The 24,564-nt window shown below is 45.3% G+C and overlaps 1 protein-coding gene and 1 pseudogene across 3 annotated transcripts in view; both read left to right on the top strand.

The window, feature by feature from the left end:
- BICRAL (BICRA like chromatin remodeling complex associated protein) overlaps positions 1–24,564 on the top strand; it is a 123,464-nt gene that overhangs the window by 24,069 nt on the left and 74,831 nt on the right. Inside the window, exon 2 of one of the 2 annotated variants that reach the window (XM_071097034.1) lies at positions 12,243–12,504. The gene's annotated coding sequence lies outside the window, so the exon portion shown is untranslated. Of the gene's footprint in view, positions 1–12,242; positions 12,505–24,564 lie in introns of those variants that run through there. The other variant, XM_071097032.1, reaches the window with a different exon arrangement.
- On the top strand, positions 13,065–20,068 carry LOC139363403 (uncharacterized; annotated as a pseudogene). The gene is made up of 2 exons (XR_011623717.1): positions 13,065–13,620; positions 13,658–20,068. The product of XR_011623717.1 is annotated as an uncharacterized protein (transcript).

Below are 24,564 nucleotides of genomic sequence, written 5' to 3'. Positions count from 1 at the left end.
CACCATGTTGGCCAGGCTGGACTCGAACTCCTGACCTCAGGTGATCCACCTGCCTCAGTCTCCCAAAGTGTTGGGGTTACAGGCATGAGCCACCCCACCCAATCAGTGTTTTTGTTTTTTTCAGTCTGGATTGCAGTGGTGCGATCTCCACTCACTGCAGCCTCCACCTCCCAAGTTCAAGTGATTCTCTTGCCACAGCCTTGCCGAGTAGCTAGGATTACAGGGGCCCGCTCCCACGCCCGGCTAATTTTTGTATTTTTAGTAGAGACGGCGTTTCACCACGTTGGCCACGAACTCCTGACCTCAAGTGATCCGCCTGCCTCAGCCTTACAAAGTGCTAGGATTACAGGCGTGAGCCACCGCGCCCGGCCCTCCCCTCTCTTTGAACAGAGATTGCCTACTCTGTCCTCCGACTCCCCAGAGCTTTTCACTGACACCTGGGGACTGCTGGGTCCCTCCTCTCCTAGCCTGCCCAGGGCCACCCCAAGCCTGTAATAGATTTTCATTTATCTCTGTAAGAACGTTTACAAGGACATGGAGCAAATTAGCATCACACAAATGACGATGCTGCAAATGAGCGGTGTACAGGGTTGGCGGGTGTTGCAGGCAGGTTTCCTGTCGTTAGCGCCACGTGCTGCAGAAAGAGGACCCCTCCCCCTGCGGGCCGCCGCTGAGCCCGCGCGTCCGTCACAGGTACAATTCGCACCGGAACTTGCGGCCTGCTTCATTACATGGTGCATTTTAGCTGCTCTGGTTTCTTTTTGTTTTTTCTACTTTTCTCATTTGTTTGTGTTGTTAGGGACAGCCTAGTGAGAAATTGAGCTTCAGGCTGCATAGAAAGGCCTCTATATCTGCATCCCCCCGCCTGCGGGGGTGGCGGGGGTGGCGGGGGTGGCGGGGTGGCGGGGGAGGGTTCCTGTCTGAAGTGGTAGGGAAGGAGGGTTTTGAGGTTTTTGGCTATTTGCTTGCAAGTATCTAAGTAAGAGATTTGTTTGCCCACATTTGCACTCTCTTGGCTAGCAACCTGACAAAATATTTTCTGATGGTTTTGCGTGTATGTGGTTTTTATTTTTGAGGGAGAGAATAATTTACACCTTGGTTAAATTGTACTGAGATACAATGGCTGTTTTTAAAAATTGCTGTTAACTGAAGGGTTGAAGCTAATATAATTCCCAGGCTCAGCCTCTTGGGAGGCTGTCTCCAATAGCATAGTCTCCAATAGACTATGCTGTCAATTGTAACAGAAAAGAAAAAAAAATTAGACACGAGCAAAAGCAATTAAAGTATTTCTTCAGCCAGGCGCGGTGGCTCATGCCTGTAATCCCAGCACTTTGGGGGGCCGAGGCGGGCAGATCACGAGGTCAGGAGATCGAGACCACGGTGAAACCCCGTCTCTACTAAAAATACAAAAAAAAATTAGCTGGGCGTGGTGGGGGGGCGCCTGTAGTCCCGGAGTCCCGGTGACTCGGGAGGCTGAGGCAGGAGAATGGCGTGAACCCGGGAGGCGGGGTTTGCAGTGAGCCAAGATCTCGTCACTGCACTCCAGCCTGGGCGACAGAGCAAGACTCCGTCTCAAAAAAAAAATAAAAATAAAAATAAAAGTATGGCCGGGCGCGGTGGCTCAAGCCTGTAATCCCAGCACTTTGGGAGGCCGAGACGGGCGGATCACGAGCTCAGGAGATCGAGACCATCCTGGCTGACACAGTGAAACCCCGTCTCTACTAAAAAATACAAAAAAAACTAGCCGGGCGAGGTGGCGGGCGCCTGTAGTCCCAGCTACTCGGGAGGCTGAGGCAGGAGAATGGCGTGAACCCGGGAGGCGGAGCTTGCAGTGAGCTGAGATCCGGCCACTGCACTCCAGCCTGGGCGGCAGAGCGAGACTCTGTCTCAAAAAAAAAAAAAAAAAAAAGTATTTCTTCTCCAATATTCGCATTTCTGCATGTGTCAACAGCTGTGGAACTGTCACAAGATATGCCGATTTCGTTTTGGTATGTGCCTATCTGGGAAAGAGAGGAGGAGGGTGAAGGTAGACTGTAAACAGATCATTATTGTAAAGTGGTCAATGGGTAATAGAGGTGTGTATCGAGTGCATAGAGAAGGGACTCACTCATTTTAAGCAATGTTTTTCAAATGGGGTCACCTCCATTTGAAGGTCATGAAATCCTTTTACCAAGTGCCTAACAGCATTTGAAAAAATACAGTATAGAATGAAATACATCAAGATGCATCCTCCATAGTAAGTCTAGATATTTTTTTCCAAAACCTTTGTTTCAATTATATATCTGCTGAATTACAACGTGAAATATATTTCTTGGGATTGAGTCTTAAGCAAAGATGTTTGAAAGCCACTGAGGTAGGTGACGGAAGAAGGCTTCCCAGAGGAGGTGGCATTGGAGCTGGGCCTTGAAGAATGGTGGACTTGTGCCACAGGAAAAGGGAATTCTAGGCAGAGGGGAAAGGATATGTCCAAATCTGGATATGTTTGTTCAGGGGCAGGGTATTCTCTGTAAAGGGGCCATAGGTTACTAGGAGAGGACTGACTCGAGATATGCCTGGAGAGGCAGGTGGAGCCAATTACCGAGCCACTTGAAAGTATATATTCCACTTCTCAGCTTGCCTCAGAAATTCCCATTCTCTGGTTATGGATTTGGGTTTGGGAATCTGTACTTGCAATAAGCATCCCTGGACAGTGAGGTGCTGATGGAGGTGTGACACAACCAGCTCTAGAATCTAGAAAGATGATCTTTGTAGCAGTTTGGATAGGAGATTGATGGGAAGCAATAGGAGGACCTGAATTCGGGTGATGGTAATTAACAAAGAATTACCATCAAGGGAGGATGGTATTCAAGGGAGATTTTGGAGGCGTGTTTTGTAGGGACCAAGGGAAAGCTTCCCCTCCACCCCGTGAAAGTTTGTTGAAAATGAACTGGCAGTAGACAGATTAAGAGGAGAAAAGACATAAAAATTTATTTAATATTTAACATGCATAGCATGGGGAAATAGCAAGAGAATGATTACCAAATAACCCAGTGAGGTCCAGGTGCCTAAGTACCCTTCTTCATAAGGGAAGGGGAGATGGGGAGTGGAGCAATTTTTTTTTTTTTTTTTTTTTTTTGGAGACGGAGTCTTGTTCTGTCACCCAGGCTGGAGTATAATGGCACGATCTCGGCTCACTGCAACCTCTGCCTCCTGGGTTCAAGCGATTCTTCTGCCTCAGCCTCCTGAGTAGCTGAGATTACAGGCATTCTCCACCATCATGCCCAGCTAATTTTTGTATTTTTGTAGAGACGGGGTTTCACCATGTTGGCCAGGCTGGTCTTGAACTCCTGACCTCAGGTGATCCACCCACCTCAGCCTCCCAAAGTGCTGGGATTGCAGTCATGAGCCACTGCGCCTGGACGCAATTTTAAAAAAATTTAAAAAGATACAAAGCATTGCCATGTTGCCCAGACTGGTCTCAAACTCCTGAGCTCAAGCAATTCTCTAGCCTAGGCCTCCTAAAGTGCTGGGATTATAGGCAGGACCCACCTTGGCCGGCCTTTTTTTTGTGAGACAGAGTCTTGCTCTGTTGCCCAGGCTGGAGTGCACTGGCACGATCTCGGCTCACTGCAACTTCTGCCTTCTGAGTTCAAGTGATTCTCCTGCCTCAGCCTCCTGAATAGCTGGGATTACAGGCGCCCACTGCCACGCCCAGCTAATTTTTGTATTTTTAGTAGGGACGAGGTTTCGCCATGTTGGCCAGGCTGGTCTCGAACTCCTGACCTTAGGTGATCCACTCGCCTCGGCTTCCCAAAAGTGCTGGGATTACAGGCGTGAGCCACCATGCCCAGCTGGCCAGCCCTTTTTTGGGGATCATGGCCTACTGCAGCTTTGACCTCCTGGGCTTAAGCGATCAGAGCAATTTTGAAGTGTACCAAATGATTTTTAAGAAGAATAAATGGTCCAGGGGACAGAAATTATTTTGTAAATGATTGTTTTGTAATTTGAGTGAGAGGCAGACATTATCTTGTGAAAAAACCTGTCCAGATGTGATTGCATTTCTCAGTCTTCTTTTCTGTGACAAATAATGAGATTTCAGGGAGGAGACCTAAGGCAATTATGTTTCTCTTTTGGGGTCCAGTAGTTAAGGGAACTTCAGAGAACGTCCTGTGCTTTGAGAGAGACGGAAGACTGAAAGATGGGGGTTTGGAGGAGGAGAGGTCAGAGAGGCCTTCAGGCCGCTTCTTTAGTTCAGCATGTCAGAGTGCCATCTTTCAGGCTATCATTTTTCTGAGCTCCAATAGCTCCATGGTTTGAGGGAGAATGAGGAGGAATCATAGACAATTGAAAAATATCCAGGGGTTGGTCTAAGTGAAAGGTGGGTGCTGCAAGCATGCATAGAGACTAGAGAGGAAGAGCAGATTCAGAAGGGAAGATGATTACTTGAGTTTTGGTGCTTGCATGTGGTGGGACAGGAGTAACGCATCACATTTTCACCAGGCTGCATGCAAAACATACCTTCAGAGCATCAGTGCCCTTTGCTCTGACCGCCCAATCTCTGAACATCTTCCTTATTGTCTTAGACCTGACTCAACCTGACTCACAAGGATTGATAAATACACCTAACTAGTAGTTGATTGGTATGATTTGTAGTAAGAGAGATATATAAACATTTGGAGTATAAGAATACTTGTACCTTTGCTCAGGGTGTCATTTTTACAGTATTAGGACCCTGGGAAATGGAACTAGTAATTGGAAGATTTAGGAAAGAAAGAATTATATGGTCTAAGGGTATTTCATCAGGCTCTAAAAGTGCTCAAGTAAGAATGTGGCTCTTTAGTGATAAGAATACTTGTTGGAGTCACACAGTGTCTCCACTCCCATTGTCTCCACTCCCATAGTTTTTTTTTTTTTTTTTTCTTTATTGTCAAGGATATTTCTTGGTGCCTGGTTAGTACATACTTATTTCCTTGTGCCTGGTTAGTACATACTTATTTCCACTCATATTTACGAGTCATCTTTTTTAGAGTGGTTTTTTTTTTTTAATTTTTTCTTTTCTTTTCTTTTCTTTTTTTTTAGACAGAGTTTTGCTCTTGTTGCCCAGGCTGGAGTGCAGTGGCACAATCTCTGCTAACTGCAACCTCCGCCTCCTGGGTTCAAGCGATTTTCCTGCCTCAGCCTCCTGAGTAGCTGGGATTACAGACACTCGCCACCACGCCCAGCTGATTTTTGTATTTTTGGTAGAGACGGGGTTTCACCATGTTGGCCAGGTTGGTCTTGAACTCCTGACCTCAGGTGACCTGCCCACCTCAGCCTCCCGAAGTGCTGGGATTACAGGCGTGAGCCACCGCCCGGCCAGAGTGGCTCCTTCAGATGTTTTACCTCTTAGTAGTTTCATTTTCAGAAAGCACACTGACATTTATTGGGCAAGTCCCTTTACATGGGTGTTCTATCTTAGAGACTGGCTTTCTCACCAAGCTCCAAGTGTGCTTTGTAGTAGCACCTTAAAGCCTGATTATGTGACCTCCATTCCACTTCCTCTCCACTCCCCCATCCCCCTGGGCATGGTGGAATAGAAGGAATGCTCTATTTAGGAGAGTTAAAGAGTTCTGATAGAATACCAGGGGGACATGGGAACCAGTGAATGGCACATCCTGCGGCATGCCTGCCAGCAGCATGTGGTGCCCCCCTAACCTGATGGCTGTCCTCCCCCCAACATACTGTGTGGGGAAACAGTCTACATGGGTAAGACAGGAAGGCCAGTGGGAGTGCTGAATGCTTTTTTTTTTTTTTAAACAGCTCTGCTATATTGTATTAATTCCTTATCCTTGTACTGAAAGCTTGTAGTTCAGATTTGTTTTTTAAGTCTGTCAAGGAAAATAACCAGCTTGAAACATGTCATGTAATATAGAGACAAATAGCTTTAGTCTTCTACAAGGATGATGTGAAGTGTTTAAATTCATATATTGAATAAAATAATGTAGGCAAGGTACTGAAAACATTTGTAATCACTCCAATAAATTGCTTATCATTGTTTTGAAAATAATTCCATGGTACTTTTAATAATAACAACAACCACAATAATAATGGCAACTATTATTCAATACTATATATGGGACACTGAAGCAAAGGTTTTTTATTTTATTTTATTTTATTATTTATTTATTTATTTATCCTGAATCAGAGTCTTGCTCTGTCACCCAGGCTGGAGTGCAATGGTGCAATCTCAGCTCACTGCAACCTCCGCTTCCTGGGTTCAAGCAATTCTTCCAGCTTAGCCTCCCAAGTAGCTGGGATTATAGGCATCCACCACCACGCCTGGCTAATTTTTGTATTTTTAGTAGAGATGGGGTTTCACCATATTGGCCAGGCTAGTGTCTTGGCCAGGTTGGTCTCGAACTCCTGACCTTGTGATCCACCCGCCTTGGCGTCCCAAAGTGCTGGGATTACAGGCATGAGCCACTGAGCCCAGCCTTTATTTTTATTTTTTTAATTTTTGAGACAGGGTCTTGCTCTGTTGCCCAGGCTGGAGTGCAGTGGCTTGATCATGGCTCACTACAGACTCAACCTCCCAGACTCAAGTGATCCTCCGACCTCAGCCTCCCAAGTAGCTGGGACCACAGGCGCATGCCACCATGCCCAGCTAATTTTTATATTTTTTGTAAAAATGAGATCTGACCATGTTGCGCAGGCTGGTCTCAAACTCCTGGGCTCAAGTGACCCTCCTGCCTCAGCCTCCCAAAGTGTTGGGATTACAGGCATAAGCCACCATAGCTGCCCAAAGCAAAGGTTTTATATACTTAATATTATTGAACTGTCCTCCAACCAACCTGAGATATAGTTATTACTATCTCCATTTTACAGATGAGGAAACTTAGGTGAGAGAAATTTTTAAACTAGGCCAAAATCACATGGCTGAAAAATGGCAGTGATAAAACTGGAGAGAACTCTAAACCATTAGTCTATATAGTACTGCCTGTAATCAGCTGGGCAATGGTTTTACATGGTTTAAGGGGGGTTATTTTACCCCCTTAATATATGGGTCGCTACATAGGGATATGCTAATTTCTTGTAGATCTTGTGGACTGGGCTGTTTTGCCTTTATTGCAAAAATACTGATTGTGACCAAACTATATACAAAATAACTCTGCTAGACTCTTAGAGAATTTAAGGATGGAGATGATGGTCTGGCATCCTTGAGGAGCTCCCTATCCAGGAGGGAACATAAGGGAAACATACCAGGTTGAATCATAGGAGATTGCCATTGAATATTCACATGGGAAGATCTCACAGGGCTTAACCTGACACATAACTAAAATAAGGCAGTACAGTTGAATGTATTGAACTTCTCATTATGTTTCAGGCACCATGCTAAACATTTTACACTAGTTCCTGAACCCTTAAAATAACTCTTAGAGGTGGGAACTATAATCATCCCCATTTTATAGATGAGGAAGTCGAAGCCTTGAGTGGTGAAATGACTTGCCCAAAGCCACACACCTGGTAAGTGACAAAATTAGAATTTGAACCCAGGTCAGTCTAAATACAGAGCCAGTACACTTAAACCTCAGAATATAAGTACTTCTATAGGTACAAGTAAAGATATATACCTTATGTATGCACACCGATAATTTAAAAAATTTTGTTTTGCAAACACTCTATAGATAGACACTTACTCTTCTGGTATGTGTTGGTATTTCTGTAATCTGGATACATCTGGTCATGCGTATCACTGCTCAATCTCCAGCATTTTCATTCTCCACTTCTGAGAATGTTTAACCAACCAAGGGAAACATTTGGAGGGAAAAAAAAGAACACTTTCACTTTTCATTGTTATGTGGACACTGGGCCTGTTTATGTGGTGGTCCAAGCATGTGTTAGAACATTTCAATTATATTTACATCCTCCTTTCTTTTTCTGTCCAGTTGCCTTTCTTTCTAAGTCACATACACAGATGGGAATCATAGGAATGGCCAGTTTATTGTACATAATTAAACTGTAGAGAATACAATTAAAGCTATTTGCATATAGTAAAGCCATTTGAAGAACTTTCCTCTTAAAAAGTTTTCTAATCTTACATTCAGCTACCAAAATCCTGTCTATATAAACTATAATTCTAAATTTTAATATACAAAGCATATCCCTCGTTTAAATGAAGTTTTATAATAATCTGGGGAAAAAGTTGTTTTTGTTTTGCCATATTATTAAATAATTACAATTTTGGTTGTACCTGGAGAATCTGAAATTCTCCTACTGTGTCCCAGTATTTTGTAAACTCCTCCTCCAGATTTAAAATTAGGTTGGACAACTGGCATTCTCAAAGTAGGTCTTTACTAATTAGACAGCTGTCCCCTCTGTACCACACCACTAAACTCTAATGTTAACATTGAAACAGCAAAGACTGCTTGTTCCCAAGATCCTTTTCAGGCCTGACAGAGGGTGAGTTTTGGGGTCAGCCAGACTTGGTTCTCCTGTCTGCCCTTATTAGACTGATGTCCCCAGGCAAATTGCTGAAACTATCCTATTGGGAACCTCATTTACAAAATCCAGATAATTAAACCTTATTCTTCGGGTTTGAGTGAAAGTTCATATGATAATGTGTATAAGCATCTAGCATAATGCCTGGTGGCACTTAGAAGACCTTCAATAAATGTTGATGTTCTTGTATTTGGACATTATCTTTAAAAAGCCTGCAATGCCCTAAGCTCTTTATGAGTATATAAATTCAGCTTTGTTAGGTCATTTTTAAAGTCAGATTTCAGTTTCCTTGCAATTGTGGCTGACTTGAGAGGACAGCTTTCTGAAATCCATTACTATTTCACTGGAGGGCCCAGCACCGTGGCTTACAACTGTAATGCCAGCAGTTTGAGAGGCTGAGGCGGAAGGATCACTTAATCCAGGAGTTCAAAACCCACCGTGGCAACAAAGCAAGACCCTGTCTCTTGTTTTTTGTGGGGTGAGGTGGGGATGGAGTCTCACTCTGTCGCCCAGGCTGGAGTGCAATGGCGCAATCTCAACTCACTGCAGCCTCCACCTCCTGGGTTCAAGCAATTCTCCTGCCTCAGCCTCCTGAGTAGTTGGGATTACATGCACCTGTCACCACGCCTGGCTAATTTTTTTTTTTTTTTTTGTATTTTTGGTAGAGATGGTGTTTCACCATGTTGGTCAGGCTGGACCCCTGTCTCTAAAAAACTAAAAAATTGGCTGAGTGTGCTGGTGTTCACCTATATTCCCAGCTACTAGGAAGGCTGAGGCTAGAGAATTCCTGGAGCCCAGGAGTTCCAGGCTGTAGTGAGATATGATCATGCCTCTCCACTTCAGCCTGGGTGACAGAGGGAGATCTGTCTCAAGAAAAAAAAAAAAAAAAAAAAAAAATACACACACACACACACATATATCATTGGAGCTGTGGAGCAACAGCTGTAAAACTTGCTTGGTGGGTCCTAATTGCAATGCATAATATATGGACTCTTGAAATGTAATTCTTAGAATGGGTATTATAATTACATCCCAGCCAATCCAAAGGCACCTTAAAACATGTTTTAAAAATTTTCCAAGCCAATTAGAAAACTGGTTGGTCCAACCATCAAGTGTAGAGAAATATGCTAATTTATGCAAAGATTACTGTTCCAAGAAGCCCTTGGATGCATTTGAAGCAAAATATCTGAGAAAACACCTCGATGATACTGTGTGATACTAAATCACTGAATGTATTTTTAAGGCACATTTAAATATAAAGCATACATTATGAATGATAGAATGGCAGTACCAGAACAAGATATGGTGTTTTTCTTTGTTTTTTGAGACAGAGTCTTGCTCTCTTGCGCAATCTCAAGTGATTCTTGTGCCTTAGCCTCTCTCTAGTAGCTGGGACTATAGGCGCATGCCACCATGCCTGGCTAATTTTTGTATTTTTGGTAGAGACGGGGTTTTGTCATGTTGGCCAGGCTGCTCGTGAACTCCTGGCCTTAAGCAATCCTCCCATCTCGGCCTTCCAAAGGGATTACAGGCGTGAGCCACTGCACCCAGCCAGATCTTTTTTATTATTTTTTAGAGACAGGGTCTCACTCTGTCAAACTACCCATAGCTCGCTGCAACCTCCAACTTGTGGGCTCAAGCAGCCCTCCTGCCTCAGCCTCCCCAGTAGCTGGAACTACAGGCATGTGCCATACATACCTGGCTAATTTTTAATTTTTTTTTTAGACATGGGATCTCACGCCGTGTTGTCCAAACTGGTCTCAAACTTCTAACCTCAAATGATCCTCCTCCCTCAGCCTCCCAGAGTGCTAGGATTATAGGCTTGAACTACTGTACCCTAACTAAAAAGATCTTCTGTATTGACTATGACAACATTGTATGCCAGCCTCAACAGATTTAATTTATGCAACATAGTCTAGTTACAGTATCCTTATATATGCAAGAAAGGTGTACTACCATTATGTTTTTATTAATGCTGAGGGGATATAGAAACCATACAATAATTTCACTTAAATAATTTTAATCTAGGGAGAGTTTTATTGAGAAGTCACCAAATATCTGGGAGAGATGGGTTTGAGCCGTTTGAGAACAGCTACTCCATAGGCAGAGCAGCTGAGCATTCTGTTTATCAGCAGGATCCTATTGCTATATGTATTACAAATGATTTTAAAACAATTTATAACATTTCTGAGGCTTAATATGTATTTTTGCCGGGCGCGGTGGCTCACGCCTGTAATCCCAGCACTTTGGGAGGCCGAGACGGGCGGATCACGAGGTCAGGAGATCGAGACCATCCTGGCTAACACGGTGAAACCCCGTCTCTACTAAAAAATACAAAAAAAACTAGCCGGGCGAGGTGGCGGGCGCCTGTAGTCCCAGCTACTCGGGAGGCTGAGGCAGGAGAATGGCATGAACCCGGGAGGCGGAGCTTGCAGTGAGCTGAGATCCGGCCACCGCACTCCAGCCTGGGTGACAGAGCGAGACTCCGTCTCAAAAAAAAAAAAAAAAAAAAAAGTATTTTTTAAAACCTGAATTACATTCTGTACAATTCACCTTTTACCTATCCTTGATGTTTATTTAAAATAAAAGACAACAACAAAACCCCCAGTATATTTTGTGGGCATTTGTAGTTAACCTAGACTACAAAGGCACCTGCTCTCACTCCAGGCCACATAATATTGTTGTGTTGTTTTGTTTTGTTTTGTTTGTTTTGAGTCTTGCTCCGTTGCCCAGGCTAGAGTGCAATGCCCGATCTCGGCTCACTGCAACTTTTGTCTCCCAGATTCAAGCGATTCTCCTGCCTCAGCCTCCCGAGTAGCGGGGATTACAGGAGCCCACCACCACGCCCAGCTAATTTTTGTATTTTTAATAGAGACAGGGTTTCACTATGTTGTCCAGACTGGTCTCGAACTGCTGACCTCAGGTGATCCACCCGCCTCAGCCTCCCAAAGTGTTGGAATTACAGGTGTGAGCCACCGCGCCCGCCCTGGGCCACATAATTTAAATGCTTTGGATACAGAGAAGTTTCAACAATTTGAGATTTCAGATTAAAAAATGGGTGGTAGTTATACTTGGACCAAAGAATGTTAAAAGATTGACTAGCTCTCTTTTAAGAATGAGGGGGTTATGTAATGAAAATTCCGCAAATATGGAGATAAAAGGTATCTACATAAAGAGAAGGCAGTAGAATGTTTTGAGAGTGATTTACTCTGCCTCACCTTCCTTTTGGTCACTAAAGTTTTTTGTTTTCCTTTTTAATGTTCACATATGGGCTTCACAGGTAAGGTTTCACGAATTTTGGAATGGAGAAAGAGTGTTGCAAAGGAAAGCTTAGTACATTTAAAAGTTAGGACGAACCAGTTATTTGCCTAATAACTAAGTTAAAAGTGGTTTTGGTTTTTAAAAAGCATATGCAAAACGTATTTACTGAGGCTTGCTCTAATTAGAGTTCTAAACAAATCTTGTAGGTTTTTTTTTTTGTCTTTAATCTTCCCCGTTCGCGTGTCAAGCTAAAACTGTGTGTGTGTGTGTGTGTGTGTGTGTGTGTGTGTAGAGAGAGAGAGCCTGCAAGAGAATTAGCACGCACCTCGTGGATCTTAATAATTTTTTTTTAAAGCCAAATAAAACTTTCTTGAATAAACCAGTACATTTCTGAAGTTAAAAAGAATCCCAAAGGAAACAGGAATGAACATCCTTGGAGCTTGATTTACCAAAAAAAAAAAAAAAAAAAAAAAAAAAAAAAAAAATTTAATTAAAAAAATCCTAATCTCCACATTTTTTGCCAGGCGAGAACCGAAGTTTGGAGGTAGAGGAGCAGGCGAGCGGTTTGCCCGGGCGCAGAGCATGAAGGCCGGGCGGGCGCGGGGAGCGGGCGCCCGCCGCCCGGCGCGGGGGTGAGCGAGAGAGAGAGCGGAGCGCGTGTGGCCGGCGCCGCTCGGCCGGGAGCTCCCGCGCTCGCGCCCCGCGCCCCGCGCCCGCCGCCGCCGCCGCCGCCCCTGTTGCGATGGCGCAGAAACCCCGTTGACAAGGCACTGCTTTTTCATGACGGTGAGTTTCCCTTTGAGTGTATTATAATTTTGTGATAAAAATTTCAAGGAGAAAAAAAAAACACACAACCTCCTTCCTCTGCCTCTTTCCTTCGGGGAGGGGAAAAGCGAGGGAGGGGGGGCTGGAGATCTGTCTCCAGACAGAAAAGAAAGAGGAGCAAATTAAACACCGAGTTGCCAAAACCAGGATATTAGGTTTCAGCCCAGAGAGCTATTGGCTAAGGCTGTGTTTTTTTTTTTTTGGGGGGGGGTGGGTTTGTGGGTGGGTGATGGTGGTGGTGGGTGGATGTTTAATGGACACGGAGAAAAGGGGAATCGAGTGTTTATGCCTTTCCCAGCGCTGCCGGGGCCCCGGGAAGACCAAGTTCAGTGTCTCGGGCGGGGGCGCAGGCGGGCAGGGGGCGGCGAGGCCGGGCCGGGGGCGCCTCGGCGAGGTGGGGGCCCGGCGCCTTTCTTTTTCCTTTTTTTTTTTTTCTCTTTTCCGCGGATGCAAATTTCTGGAGCGGGGAGAGGGAGAGCCCGGGAAGGGGGTGGCGTGGCGGTTGGTGGTGGGGAGGGGAGGGGAGGGAAGCCTTTTAATGACTCATTGATTGAGCCGGTTTAAAATTAGTTGTGTGCGCGAGTGTGAGTGTGTTTTCCGCCCCCCGGAGCCGCCGGGAGCCGGGAAGGAGGGAGCAGGGCTCGGCGAGGGGAAGACGGCGCGGCGGGGCCGCGAGCAGGGGGCAGGGAGGGCCTGGAGTGACGGCGGGCGAGGAAGAAAAATAAGCTTTTCCAATCTCCTCCCCTCTGTTTTCCCCCCCTCGTTTCTTTTCTCTCTCGGAAGCTCTAGGGTGTGAATCACATTTTCTTTCTTCTCGGCAAAATGGACCCCGCGTCTGGGGAGGGGGAGGGGAAAGGGTGGGGAGGGAGGCGGCGGAGACGGGGTTTATTTTTCATCCTGGCTTCGTCCTTCCCGCCGCATCTGCGGGCGGCCGCGGCGAGGAAAGCAGGTCCGGGCTGCGGCGGGGAGAGCTCGGGGCCGGCGAGTCGCCCTGGCCCCGCTCCGAGCCCGCGGCGGCGGCGCGCACCTGCCGCGGGACTGCCCTTTCCCAGCCGCCTCGCTGCCTTCTGAAGCACCGCAGAGGATCCGCGGTCGGATCCGGCCGAGCCCCCAGCCACGCGGAGGATCCGCGGCCGGGTCCGGCTGAGTCCCCAGCCGGGCGGAGGACTCGCGGCCCAGCCGGGCGTTTCCTACGAGGCCCGTGTTGTCCGCCGCGCTGGCCAGAAGAGCTGTGTGGCTGGGATGGCGCTTTTTTGGCCGAGTGCGCGCGGGCCTGATGCTATTCGCGCCCCCCGAGTCGCCCCGAATGCGGGATCTTGGGTGGGGGGTGCGGTTGGAAGGCGCTAAGATGGCGCTGGGCCTGGCCTGTCGCCAGGGCTGGTGGCGCAGTTGCTCGGCGGGCGCCATCTTTCTCGCGGCGCGGGCGGCGCCCTCCGAGGACATGTCGCTGACCAGGGCGCCGCGAGGCCCGGGGCCAGCGGGAGCCGAGAGCAGGGTGCTGAATTCTGGAGATGGGACTGGGGTCGCGCGGCCTTCTCCTTCCCTACGGCCCCAGACCCAAAAGACGAGGCCGCCGGCTCGGAGCGGGAAGGGCTGGGGTCAGCTTCTTCCTCCTTCCCACTTGTGATGGAAGAAGGGGACTGGGCGTCGAGCCTCGCGGCTGATGGGTTCCCTCCCTGACCCCGCACCCCCACTCCTCCCAGTCAAAATTGGAGGTGAGGCGCTTCTGCCGTTTCTCTCCTGCCATCTGAGAGTGGACGCCTTTGTCTTCTCTGGCCCGGCTTGGGGGCAGGGCATTGAGGCTTTTCCTTCATTCTCCAGTTATTGGAAGTAGAGTCCAACCAGGTTACAAAACTGAAAAAAGAGTCCAGGACATTGTCTGTCTGCCTTCCCGTAACATGGTTCTCTTGTGGGTACCCTACGCTTCGTTTCTTAGTTTTACTCTAAAACAACCATGAGGAGACATTTACTAGTCAGATTGAGAAGGTGATGGGTTCCAGTTTTCTGAAACTTCTTGTTGGCTTTCATATTACTTCAAATGGCAGTGAATTAAAAGTTTCTTAGAACGCTGATCTGAAAAGTTAAATATGCTTTAAAACACTCTGAAACTCTTCTAAAAAGCAAAACTGCATTATTTTCCTAAAAGCATCCATGTAAGTATCTGTTGGTAGTAAGTATCTGTGTTAGAGATGGGGGAGGGGTTTAACGTTTACATTGTTACTGAAAAGAGGAGAGGAAAGATTTGTAAAGCTCTGATTTCTCTAGAAGTCCGCAGACATGGAAAGTAAGTAGTTAATTTCTAGTATAGAAAAATAACACAGTGGTGCCAGTAGGTGTGTCCTTGTGTTTATAAATATACATAGTGGATGTTTTAGACCATTTAATAAGACCTATCTCATTGAACATCTGTATGCCAGAAACTGTGCTTGATGCTTTGTATAATTTCTATTATATCAGCCCTGAAATAGTGATTTTATGATCTGTCTCCCGGGGAATGAACTAACGTTCACAGAAGTATAGTAATTGTTCGAGGTCTTGCAGTTTTTAGTAAAGTTGCCATTGGATCACGAAAGCTGTGTTTTTCCCCCTACACCTGTGGTTTCCAAATCTGAGCATCAGAATTAACTTGGGAGATGTTTTTAAATAGAGATTTGTAACATCACCTCTTCCACCATCATTTGCTAGGGCCAATGGGGTCCTTTAATTATGTGTCAGGCGCTCCAACTTCTTGATGTTCAGTGTTGACATTCTGGCCCACCTTGCACCCGCTATACCCAAAGATCTAGTATTCATTCCAAAACTTTCCAGGTGATTCCAGTGTGATACAGATACACATTTGGACTTTCTTATACTATGCTATGCACTGTTCTGCTGGCTCTTTTGAATTGGAACATGAGAATTGAGGTCCATATAATTTTTTTTTTGAGAAGGAGTCTCGCTCTGTCGCCCAGGCTGGAGTGTAGTGGCGCGATCTCGGCTCACTGCAAGCTCCGCCTCCCGGGTTCACGCCATTCCCCTGCCTCAGCCTCCGGAGTAGCTGGGACTACAGGCGCCCGCCACCACGTCCGGCTAATTTTTTGTATTTTTTTTAGTAGAGACGGGGTTTCACCGTGTTAGCCAGGATGGTCTCGATCTCCTGACCTCATGATCCGCCCGTCTCAGCCTCCCAAAGTGCTGGGATTACAGGCTTGGGCCACCGCGCCCGGCCGAGGTCCATATAATTTTGAGTTTCAGCAGTTTTTTCTCACATTAGTCTCATTTTTATTTTTCCCATTCTAGCTGCCATTTATCAAATAATCGAAATTATTTCCTCAGAGAAAAAGGTTTAGGTATCCTAAGACCTTAAAATCTCAGTACATTTTTAAAAGTATATTGTCTCATTCTGTTGGGAAGTTACACAACATACAGGCTTCTAGGTCTAGCCAGGCCATCTAGTTTAGTCAAGACAGCTGTGTAACAAACATAGCATTGAGGCAGGGCACAGTGGCTCATGCCTGTAATCCCAGCACTTCGGGAAGCCGAGGCGGGCGGATTACCTGAGGTCAGGAGTTAGAGACCAGCCTGTCCAACATGGTGAAACCCCATCTCTACCAAAAATACAAAAAAGTTAGCCGGGTGTGGTGGCAGGTGCCTGTAATCACAGCTACTTGGGAGGCTGAGGCAAGAGAATCACTTGAACTGGGGAGGCAGAGGTTGCAGTGGCCCGAGACCGTGCCATTGCACTCCCAGTCTGGGAAACAAGAATGAAACTCCAATCTCAAAAAAAAAGAATCCAGGATTGATCCAGAAATTAAGAATAGGGTAGAAAAGACCCTGATATAAAGACCTGAAGATAAATCCTTAAAAGATTGTTTCCTGAATTTTGAATTGTGGACATACCTTCTGGTTTTGGGAAGTAGGATGGTCAAGTTATGTGGAACCTAATAGCAGAATATGTATAAAAACACAGGTCAGGGCCAGGGACAGTGGCTCACCTGTAATCCCATCACTTTGGGAGGCTGAGGTGGGTGGATCACAGGGTCAGGAGTTTGAGACTAGCCTGACCAACATGGTGAAACCCTGTCTCTACTAAAAATACAAAAATTAGCCTGGCGTGGTGGCACGTGTCTGTAATCCCAGCTACTCAGGAGGTTGAGACAGGAGAATGGTTTGAACCTGGGAGGTTGCAGAGAGCTGAGATTGTACCACTGCACTCCAGCCTGGTGACAAAAAACGGGTCAGGAAGAAGCATCTAGAGCAGGTGATGAATAGATGACCTTACTAAAATGAGAAAGAGAACTAAGTCAGTGATGAAATCATTAACTTCTCTGGATTAAGGATCATGTATTTTACTTATTTTGTGCTTTCCCTTGTTGATTCTTCTCAGATCGTTGTGTTTAGTGATTGCTAGGAAGAGTAGTTTAAAACTTAGATTTTTGATGCAGATGTCAGAATTAATACCATCTTTGCATATGTCCACATTGGAAAATTTTTGTAAGGAGCATCTGTTGAATACCTCTGTGCAGTCTGTCCAGTCTAGACCACTAGGTGGGTGGAGTGACTTACAGTTTTTGAAGGGAAGTCACTTCTGGTTTTTCTCGCCTTGTTTTTTATGGTAAATGCCAAAGTAATTATAATCTTTGACTAGACAAAAATCCAGTAAAGCTTGAAATGAGGGGGAAATCTAAAATAAACCTGCTTAGAGGGAAACAGTAGCTTCTTTAACCTTTATTGGAATTCAAGATCTCTGCACTCACGGAATTTACAGTATAGTGGGGAAGGACAGAAAATAGTTAAAATCACGATAATGACAGATTAAGAAAAAATATAAGTGGCTGGTGGAGCTAAAAGAGTATGTTGGGAATGACCATTTTGTGTAGTAAGGGTCAAGGAAAGTCTCTTTGTAGAGGTGATATTTGAGCTGAGACTTGAAACATGAACTTGTGCTAGCCATGTGAAAAGCTGGGGAGACATTCCAGACATGGGAACAAGTTCAAAGAACTGGGAGGCTGGGTGTTAGAATGGAGAGAAGGCTCCTCTGAGCAAGGGGAGAAATTAAGAATAGGGTAGGCATGAGATGGAGATGGAGAAATCCTATAGGTCTTCTTGTGTTACATCATAGGGGGATTTTTGGATTTTATTCTAATGGCAATGAGGGGTTTTAATTTGGGCAGTGATAATTTTTTTTAAAAATAACTATTTAGAGGAAGAGAGGAAACAGGGAAGTTAGGAGGGTATTGTAGTAGTCAGCCCAAGATCAATAGTATCTCGGGCAAGTAAAGTGGCAATGAGATACAGCAGAGTAGACAGCAGCTTTCACATATATATTTTGGAGATGGAATCAGAAGGATTTGCTTAATAGGTTGGCTGTGGAGGGAGAGGGAGGAATCAAGGGTGCCTTCAGGTTGCACGCCCCAGCCTTGGGCTGCTGATGGTACCATTTGCTGGTTGGAGAAGACTGGAGGAGGAACAGGTGGGGAGGGGTGGGTAGCAAGAGTTCTGTGTGGAACCTGTTGTATGTTTGAAATACTTGGGAGACATCCAAGTGGAGAGTTAAGTAGGCAATGAATATTTAAGTCGAGCTGAGGGGAGTGATCTAGACTGCACATGAATTTTGGGAGTCACTAGTGTACAGATGGCATGTCATGGAACTGATTGAGATTGTGGCCTTAAGATCAAGCCGTAGGAGACTGATTTGACTAATAAAACTCTGGCCTCCCACACAGCCAGCTCTGTGGGGGAAAAAAAAAACCCTAAAACACTAACAATGGCTAAAGCTTGGGCAAAGGAGACTGAGAAGTTTCAGCCATTAAAGTGGGAGAGTGTTTTATTTTCAAGAAAGAGGGAATGGTCACCTCTGTCAAATGCTGCTGAGAAGTTACACAATGAGAATAGAGAAATGTTTATTCGGATTTGACAACATGATGGTGATTGTTTTGACAAGTGGTCCAAGCCACATTGGAATGCTTTGAAGAGAGAGTAGGAAGGGAGGTGAATATCGACAGTTAGGGAAATTTTGCTGCTGTAAAGTGGAGAGAAACAGTTTAGTGGCTTCAGAGGGAGATGGGGTCAAAGAAGAGGGCTTTTTTTTTTTTTTTTTTTTTTTTTTTTTTTAGACAAGGTGTCAGTCATCCAGGTTGGAGTGCAATGGTGCAAATTATGGCTCACCACAGCCTCAGCCTCCTGGGATCAAGTGATCCTCCTACCTCAGCCTCTTCTGAGTAGCTGGGACCACAGGTGTGCACCACCATAACCCAACTAATGAAAAAAAAATTTTTTTGTAGAGACAGAGTCTCCCTATGTAAAGAAGAGGGCCTTTCTTTTAAACAGTGGGAACTAGATAGGCTAATGAGAATATTTAATAGAGAAGGTGAGACTAATCCAGAAGACTACCAGTGGAGCAGCATTCTTTTTTTTTTTTTTTTTTTTTTTTTTTTTTTTTGTGGAGACGGAGTTTTACTCTTGTTGCCCAGGCTGGAGTGCAGTGGTGCAATCTCGGCTCACTGCAACCTTCACCTCAGGTTCAAGCAATTCTGCCTCAGCCTCCCAAGTAGCTAGGATTACAGGTATGCACCACCACACCTGGCTAATTTTGTATTTTTAGTAGAGACAGGGTTCCACACAGTGTCTTGGTAGTCTTGGTCTCTTCGCAAGGCCAGCAACTTAAACGAAGAAGGGGTAGTGGATTAGTGGATGATTTCAGGAGAGATGGACACTTCACCTTGAGCAACAGGACAAGGAACTGAGTAACTGGGAAACAAGGTCGTTTCAATGCTGGGCATTGTTGAATCCTCACCATGGCTTGGGGCCATGAATTTAAGGGGAAACCAGTCAGCTGAGCTAGTTGTGTGATTTTTCTCCTAGCAACATTCAGCTGTTATGACTGCAGCAAAGAGCAGGCAGGTGATCAGTTCACCCAAAATTCGTGTTTTGCCCTGCAGGTTTGACGGAGGAGAAGCAGTGCCAGAGGCTTGAGAGTAGTTGCAAGGGGGTGATTTTGATGATGAGCCTTGAAATGTTAGCCAAGTAGGAAAGCAGGAGAAGAATCGGTGTGGAGGCCATGAAAATCATTACTGGCTTAAAGTGAGTTAATGGGTACAGAGTTTCATTTTGGGAAGATGAAAAATTTCTAAAGCTGGATAGGGCTCTTGATTTCACAACAATGTGAATGTATGTATTGCCACTCAACCGAACACTTTTGAATAGTTAAAATTCAGTAATTCTATAGAGAAATAAAGGGTTTTCCCAATCCTGGAAAAAAAAAATGGTTAAAATTGCACTTTGGGAGGCCGAGGCAGGCAAATCACTTGAGGCCAGGAGTTCGAAACCAGCCTGGCCAACATGGCAAAACCTATATCTACTAAAAATACAAAAAAAATAGCCAGGCATGGTGGCACACACCTGTAATCCCAGCTACTCAGGAGGCTGAGGCATGAGAACTGCTTGAACCTGGAAGGCAGACATTGCAGTGAGCTGAGATCTCCCCACTGTACTTCAGCCTGGGTGACAGAGCTAGACTGTCTCAAAAAAAAAAAAAAAAAAAGAACACTTAAATATTTGTGGCAGATAGAGGTGTTATTTGCATATGGAAGAAAATTGCTTTGGAAATGAAATCTCAGATTACTGAAACTAAAGAGAAAGTATGTCTTCTTATCATGGTACCAAACTTGAGGGTGCATAAGTCACCTATAGACGTAGAGATTCTAGAATAGGACCTGAGAATATTACATTATTTGCTCCCATGTTTACTGTTTTGTTCTAAGCCTTTATCACAGCATTCAAAACAAGTTGAGCACTCAGTAAACATTTGCTGACTCAGTATTTGCAGAACCTAGGTAGAGTAGAATGATGGGAATCAAAAGGAAAGCAGTGTTCTGTAGAGATCGGCAATGCCTCATAGTATTAGAGGGATCTGTGAGAAAAAGAATCAAGACCATTGAATGTGTGGTGGGTTATAGCATTTGACGTTCTGATCTGTGCAAGTGATGAGAAAAAAAATCTGATTACAGAACAGGAGAGGAGAGAAATAAGCATTGAGTTCCGTTTTTTGTTTGTTTTTGAGACAGGGTCTCTCACTCTGTTACCCAGACTGGAGTGCAGTGGTACAGTCGTAGCTCACTGCAGCCTGAACCTCCTGGACTCAAGGGATCCCCCCACCTCAGCCTCCCAGGTAGCTGGGACTATAGGAACGCAACACCATGCCCAGATAATTAAAGAAAAAAATTTTTTTTTTTTTTTGGTAGAGACGGGGGTCTCTCTCTGTTACCCAGGCTGGCCTCAAACTCCTGGGCTCAAGCAGCCTGCCCACCTTGCCCTCCCAAAGTGCTGGGATTACAAGCATGAGCCACAGCATCCTGCCAAGAAAATCATTTTTTACTTAAACAATGTCAAATGGAAGTATGTAGCACCCCCCCACCTTCTTTTCCCCATTCTTTCCTCTTTGAATCTGCTGTCATTCCCTTTTTCATGAGTTTTCTTTGCTCCCCAAATAGGCTAAACCATAACCATAAAGTGAGATTAGAGAAAATAAGAATGGAGTAGATGATGGAATTCAAAATAGCTGTCTACATTCTTCACTGAGAAAGATAGCTTTGAGTTAAAGGTGAGAGGAGCAAATCTGGAATGTATCCACCATGGGGAAAACGGGTGAAACAGCATGATTTACGTAGCATACCAGATGCGTTTCTGCATGGCATGGCTCTTGCTTGATGAATAATGTTCTGTATAGTAGAAGTGGAAAATACAGTGAGTGAAGGAGCTGGCAGAAGGTGGGCTGGGGGAGTTGGGGAAGAGTGAAATGAGTATGGAGAGGTGAGAGAGCTGACTGAAAAGGCATGTGGGGTGTGGACTTTAAAAGGAAAGCCCTAAGGTGGAAATCACTAACATGGTGCCTGGCTGCTAGCAAAGGGAGCCCAGGACTTGGCTGTGCTGGGGGTAGCCTGCCCTTTTGTAGTGCAGTTGAGGAGAGCTCAGGGACTGTCAGAATGCTGTGTGGGAAGATGGAAGAAAGAGGACCTAGTAGCAGCAGCTTTGTTCTGGTTTGTTGTTTTCTCTTCCCTACCTCGTGTGTACTCCCACTCAGGAAAAGATCCTGAGACCTCGCTGTTATCAGATCTTATACCCAGGTTCTCCTTAATCCCGATCAACTTTAACCTATAAAGTTATGATTTGTTTACTTACAAATTTATTTGTAATAAAGTTGTGAAACCGAACATGTTCTGTTTTTGTGGGTTCTTTTGCTCTCTATCTTGCAAACACATTAAACACTTAACATTACTTAAAATTAAAGCCCTGAGTCTGAGAATGTGAGAGAATAAGATATGACAGATACTGGCTTTCTAGAAATGGTTTATTTCAGTTGAACCCAAATCCAGGACACTTTGTTTCATTAGGAATTGAACTTTGTGTCCTGGCCTGAAGTGGAAACATTTTCACAAGGAAGAAAATGAGGGGGAAGAGAAATAATATTTGTTAAACCTTCACCTTGTTTGAGACCCTGACGGGTTTTGTTTTTGTTTTTGTTTTTTGAGATGGGAGCTCACTATGTTGCACAGGCGTGTCTCAAACTCCTGGGCCCAAGCGATCTTCTCACCTCGGCCTCCCAAAGTGCTAGGACTACAGGTATGAGGCACTGCACCTGGCCTCTGATAGGTTTTTAATAAATACAGTCATGCGCCATTTAATGACAGGGATTGGTTCTGCTGAATGCATCGTTAGGTGATTTCATTGTGTACAAACACCATAGAGTGCTGTTACGCAAACCAAGATGGTATAACCTACCACACACGTAGGCCATATGATATAGCCTGTTCCTCCTGTACTGTAAATCTGTACAGCATGTTACTGTACCTGGATACTATAGGTGACTGTATTTGTGTATCTCGACATATCTAAACATAGGGTACAGTGAAAATATGACACAAAAGAAAAAATGGTGTACCTGCATAGGGCAGTTACCATGAATGAAGCTTGGAGAACTGGAAGTTGGTCTGGGTGAGTCAGTGAGTGGTGAATGAATGTGAAGGCCTAGGACATTACTGTACACTACTATGAACTTTATAGACACCATACACTTAGGCTACGTTAAGTTTATGAAACATTTTTCTTTTCTTAATAAGCTTTTTCTTACAAACATTTTTGGTTTTTTTCCAAGACAGTATCTTGATCACCCAGGGTTGGAGTCCCATGGCATGATCATAGCTATAGCCTCCATCTCGCAGGCTCAAGCAGCCCTCTCACCTCAGCCTCTGTTGAGTAGCTGGGATTATGTGCGTGCACCACCATACCCAGCTAATTTTTTTTTTTTTAATGTAGATATGAGTTCTCGCTATGTTGCCCAAGCTGGTCTCAAACTCCTGGCTTCAAGCAGTCCTCTTGCCTCAGCCTCCCACAGTGTTGGGATTACAGGTATAAGCCACTCCGCTTGGCCTAGATTTAATTTAACCCTGAGACTTTTTAGAAGTGCAAGTAAGTATATTTAGAAATTGATGCTGGATGTGGTGGCTCATGCCTGTAATCCCAGCACTTTGGGAGGCCGAAGTGGGTGAATCACTTGAGGTCAGGAGTTTGAGACCAGACTGGCCAACATGAAGAAACCCCATCTCTACTAAAAATACAAAAATTAGCCAGGCGTGGTGGCAGGTGCTTGTGATCCCAGCTATTCTGGAGGCTGAGGCACAAGAATTGCTTTGAATCTGGGAGGCAGAGGTTGTAGTGAGCTGAAATCGCGCCACTGCACTCCAGCCTGGGTGACGAGAGAAACTCTTGTCACAAAAAAAAAAAGGAGAGAAAGAAATTGGCTGGTTGGTTTATTTCTTTTATTTATTTTTTGAGATGAAATCTCACTCCGTTGCCCAGGCTGGAGTGCAGTGGCACAATCTCAGCTGACTGCAAACTCCACCTCCCAGGTTCAAGTGAGTCTCATGCCTCAGCCTCCCCAGTAGCTAGGATTTACAGGCACATGCCACCATGCCCAGCTATTTTTTTTTTTTTTTTTGAGACGGAGTCTCGCTCTGTTGCCTAGGCTGGAGTGCAATGGCGTGAACTCAGCTCACTGCAAGCTCCGCCTCCCAGGTTCACGCCATTCTTCTGCCACAGCCTCCCAAGTAGTGGAGACTACAGGCACCTGCCACCATGCCCGGCTAATTTTTTTTTTTTTTTTTTTTAAAGTAGAGACAGGGTTTCACTGTGTTACCTAGGATGATCTCGATCTCCTGACCTTGTGATCTGCCCTCCTCGGCCTCCCAAAGTGCTGGGATTACAGGCATGAGCCACCGCGCCCAGCCGCTAATTTTTGTATTTTTAGTAGAGATGGGGTTTCACCGTGTTGGCCAGGCTGGTTTCCAACTCCTAACCTCAAGTGATCCACCAGCCTGGGCCTCCCAGAGTACTGGGATTACAGGCATGAGCCACCATGGCCGGCCAGGTTGGTTTATTCTTATTTCCCATTAGAATTGTAATTCTCCAGATCTGTGAGAGTTTTAGGACGGAGAAATCTGTGAAAGTCAACCCCTTTTCAGTGTGTGTGTGTGTGTGTGTGTGTGTGTGTGTGTGTGTGTGGCCGTGTACCTGTGACCTTGAACTCCTGGAGTCAAGTGATCCTCCTGCTTCCCCTGCCAAGTAGTTGAGACTACAGGTGTACTCCACCATGCCTGACTCTATTTTATATATTTTATGAGCACTAATATTTTATGTTCTTTTTTCATTTGTATTGTCAAGTTTTAAGGTTAAGCTAGACATATCAATTAAGAACTTACTATAAGTGGCCGGGCATCATGGCTCCCACCTGTAATCCCAGTAGTTTGGGATGCTGAGGCGGACGGATCACTTGAGGCCAGGACTTTGAGACCAGCCTGGCCAACATGGTGAAACCCGTCTCTACTAAAAATACAAAAAAAAAAAAAAAAAAAAAAATTGCCCGGCGTGATGGCCGGCACCTGTAATTGCAGCTACTCGGGAGGCTGAGGCAGGAGCATTGCTTGAACCTGGGAGGCGGAGGTTGCAATGAGCCAAGATCACGCCATTGCAATCCATCCCGGGCAA

The sequence above is a fragment of the Macaca nemestrina genome, chromosome 5 (assembly GCF_043159975.1).
Source record: "Macaca nemestrina isolate mMacNem1 chromosome 5, mMacNem.hap1, whole genome shotgun sequence".
Lineage (NCBI taxonomy): Eukaryota > Metazoa > Chordata > Mammalia > Primates > Cercopithecidae > Macaca > Macaca nemestrina.
This window is presented reverse-complemented; position numbering and strand designations above follow the sequence as displayed.